This window comes from Piliocolobus tephrosceles, chromosome 12 (genome assembly GCF_002776525.5).
Source record: "Piliocolobus tephrosceles isolate RC106 chromosome 12, ASM277652v3, whole genome shotgun sequence".
NCBI lineage: Eukaryota > Metazoa > Chordata > Mammalia > Primates > Cercopithecidae > Piliocolobus > Piliocolobus tephrosceles.
In genome coordinates, this window is record NC_045445.1 from 101,539,622 (window position 1) to 101,543,667 (window position 4,046).

Consider the following 4,046-nt stretch of genomic DNA (forward strand, 5'->3'; position numbering starts at 1 on the left):
GAAAATTCATAATAAAAAAACTGTCTTCATGCAATTAATCTTAAGAATTACAAAGGTTTTTATACACCATTGTTTTGAAAAGCACGCATAAAAGGTTTTTTGTAAAAAAAAAAATGTGACATTGAAGTGTGAGGTCATTCCTCAATATTCAAATAATTCAAGAATTGGCTTTCACTTAAAAAAAAACAAAAAGCATGGGTTATTTATTTAAAGATTGAAAGTCATACTCCAATGAGTTGGGTGTAATTTTATCTCCTTTGCTACAGTTCCCTTGAGTGTTTGACCAGCCAGGCCCTAAATGCAGCTGGTTGACCTACTAATAGCCTCATTGCCATCAAAGGGGAAACTTCATTCTGGGTTCCTTCTGGGTCTGTGGAGCCTGAATTGCAAGCAGTTGGTTCAGCTGAGGCTCCTGGGGCTACAGCAGAGCAACTCAGGAAGACACGCTTTTAGCATTTTAATCATACTTTCTTCAAGCTGGGAGGGGGGGGGGGGGGAGGGGGATGAATCAACTTCCTGCTGGCTTTAAAGTTAGAGAACAGAAGATTCAAGCAAATGAACTTGCAACCGGCTCTAGCTCTCTGAGTGGCCTTCCTGTGCCCCCCATTTCAGGTCAGGTAATGAGCCTAGGGCCTCCCAAATGAATCTGGGAACTTGCATGGGGACTTCATTTCTACTCCTTGAATTGCGTTTGTCAATTTGGGCCTGCTCTTCTTCCTTTCAAGTTTTTCTTGGTCTTGCCTCCAGAACGTACGTGCCTGTGACTGGACTCCGAGGTATCCTGTCCCTGCCCACACACTTGCGCCAGGTGAGGCACCCTGGGTTGACCACCAAAACTACTTCACAGATGCTAAAAGTTGGTGCTGGCGCTTAGCATTTGAGAGAGCTGAGATTTCCGGGTATTCAGCAGCTCCTGTTATCACCGGCTGGATGACTTTCCAGCCTATTGTAACAGCCTTCCTCCTGGACCACCTCCAGAACAAATGGGCTGAGGAAGGGCTTGAGCATCTTTTGCAAGGGCTGCGTTCTTATGGGGTCTTCTCCCAGCATCCTAAACTGAAACCACACTTTGTGGATGATGTTAATATCTAAGCTTATCTGTTAACCCAGGTTAAGCTTTCTTAACCTTCCTGTTTTCACTTCAAATTAGCAACTACAGTGCCAAGGAAAACGGAAATGAGTGACAATGTTTACAACAATAGCACCATTAAGTTGTTTTTTAAGGGAGCTGCTTAGGGATAATGTTAAAATAATATTTGAAATAGCAGAAATCTCGAAGTACATTCCCTCATTGTGACTCCAAAGCAAAATGTAATTGGAGACATTTAGTTTGCTAATATAACTGTACCCCTAAATAGCCTGGAAACGTACTTTGAACAGCATTAAGTGTTATTCATAATTTCCAGACGTTTAATCTGAAAAAAAATATGTGACAGTGGCATGGGGTGCTAGTTATTTATACTTGCACTAGTCAATAACAGTTTCAGTCGTATTCAACTTGAAACAACTCTCCACTCAGGTTTAAAAAGAAACAGAGGCTGAGTCAAAACAAAACAAAAACAAAAAGACAAAACTCTGGACTGGGGAGTGAGGGGAGAAACTAGTACTTGCCTGGACTTGGATGGCCCCAGTGGAGAGCTGAAGAGACACACACTCCCGCCGTGGGAGGAATTCAATGTAAAATCTGAATCTATGTGAGTCATTCAAGCCCATAGTCAGCCAGCACAAAGATTAAATGGGCATTATTTTTCCTCTTACTCTAGAAAAGAATAAGGTAATAACATCTCTCCAGTTTTATGATAGCCACACCCCAGCTAAAAATTTCCCAAACTTTTGAGCTCACTTGAGAACACATCGATGCACACCAAACCAGTATTAATAAAACTCGGAAACAGCTGAGTTTGCCTAGTTGACTTTTGTTTTTTCCTTTCATTGAGCTCCTCCAAGATATAAATTTAGTTGGCATACCTAATTGCTTTTGTGAGTAAAGTTGCTCCCAACTCCAATAAAGGAACTGACTCAGTATTTGATAATACATATTTGGACAGGTCACCTGCAGATGTTTGCGATCCACTAAGTGAAGGTGGAAGGGATTTGGGAGAGCACAGAGCTGGAAGTGACCTGGAGCTTAGATCTGCAATTCAGGCTGCCATTTGGTCCCCATAGGGGTTATCAGTCAAATGAGTAGCTGAAGTGTCCCTACCCCCACACTGGGACTACCCAGAAAGGCTCATTCTCTGCCCTTGATCAGTTTTAAGATTCCCAGATTAGAATGGCTAGTCAGTGTACAGAATCTATGGACCAGCCAAACTCCAGCTAATCACTGCAGGTATCTCTCCCTGCAGAGTGAGGTGGTATGTTTGTTCCACCCTTTCCTAGCCTTTCTTGTCCACGGTCTTGTGGGAGTCAAGTGGCTCCATGGCCTAGAGCAGGTTCGTGTTGGCATAGGACACTGGATCATGGAGGCCAGTCTATAGGATTGCTGGAGATTGCCGCACCTAGGATCAAGACATGGATTTTTCCTGAGCTCAGATATTTCTCTTCCCCTTTGACTGTTGAAAAATAAAAATGGCTGGGTGTGGTGACTCACCCCTCTAATCCCAGCACTTTGGGAGGCCGAGGCCGGCGGATCACTTGTCAGGAGGTTGAGACCAGCCTGGCCAACATGGGGAAACCCTGTCTCTACTGCAAATACAAAAACAAAATAGCCAGGCATGGTGGCAGGTGCCTGTAGTCCCAGATAGTCTGGAGGCCGAAGCACGAGAATCGCTTGAACTCAGGAGGCACAGGTTGCATTGAGCCGATATCGCGCCACTGCACTCTAGCCTGGGCAACAGAGCAAGACTCCATCTCAAAAATAAATAAATACATAAATACATAAATACGTAAATAAATATGAAGTAAAATTATTTTAAAAGGCACTCAATAATGTTAGGAATTTTGTTATTCTTTGTGAGGGATGTGTACGTTTTTGGCCAATCATCTCATTTTTGCAAAATTGCCCTCTGTAATTCCTAGCAGCTAGAAAATGGTGGGCCAGGAGTGGTGGGTCACCCCTGTAATCCCAGCACTTAGGGAAGCCAAGGTGGGCAGATCACCTGAGGTCAGTAATTTGAGACCAGCCTGGCCAACGTGGTGAAACCATGTCTCTACTAAAAATATAAATGTTAGCCAGGCATGGTGGTGCATGCCTGTAGTCCCAGCTACTCCAGAGGCTGAGGCACAAGAATTGCTTAAACCCGGGAGGCAGAGGTTGCAGTGAGCCCAGATCACGCCACTGCACTCCAGCCGGGGCAACAGAGTAAGACTGTCTCAAAAAAAAAAAAGAAAAGAAAAGAAAAGAAAGAGAAAGTAGGAGGGTGCAGAAAGACAACAAAGAGGAACATTTTTGTTGTTGTTTGCAGAGCCTGAAAAATGTATTGTATTCCTTTATTACATCCATGTTAGTGATATTCTTTATTATAGCAAGAGACAGATCTACTCCTCTTACTTCTAAAATCTGTATATTTAACATATGTCAGTTCTTGGCTCGTTGCCAGTTGGCCCTATTTTAAAAATATTATGTTGATTTTAGCATTTTTGGCTTGCTGTTCCTATAATGTCTCTGAGGCAGTAGAGAGTCCTTTTTGAGAAAGTATGGTGTCAGTCATGGGAAAAGTGACCTCAAAGCTCTGGTACAATTTTTCCTAATGTCTACCTTATCTGTCTGAATGTAATGACTTCTTCAATTAGCCTCTGAGTTCCCTCCTAAAGCTGCTTATAACTTTCCTCACTTCATCGTCTTTACTGAAGAACTCACAGTCTTGATCATGGCTGCATTCCGCATACCTTACAAAGCTTTCTGTGATGTTCTATTTCAGGGCAGAACTACACGCTTCAGACCTTCAGTTAGGTTGGCTTCCTGGTCTCCAACCTGCTGGATACCACGACCCAATGATATTAATAAAACAAGCACTACCTCTAAGCATTTGGATTTCAGGCCAGACTTCTACTTCTTACTGGACTACTGGCCCAGAGAGGACCCTGCATCTTCAGGGCACTTTTTT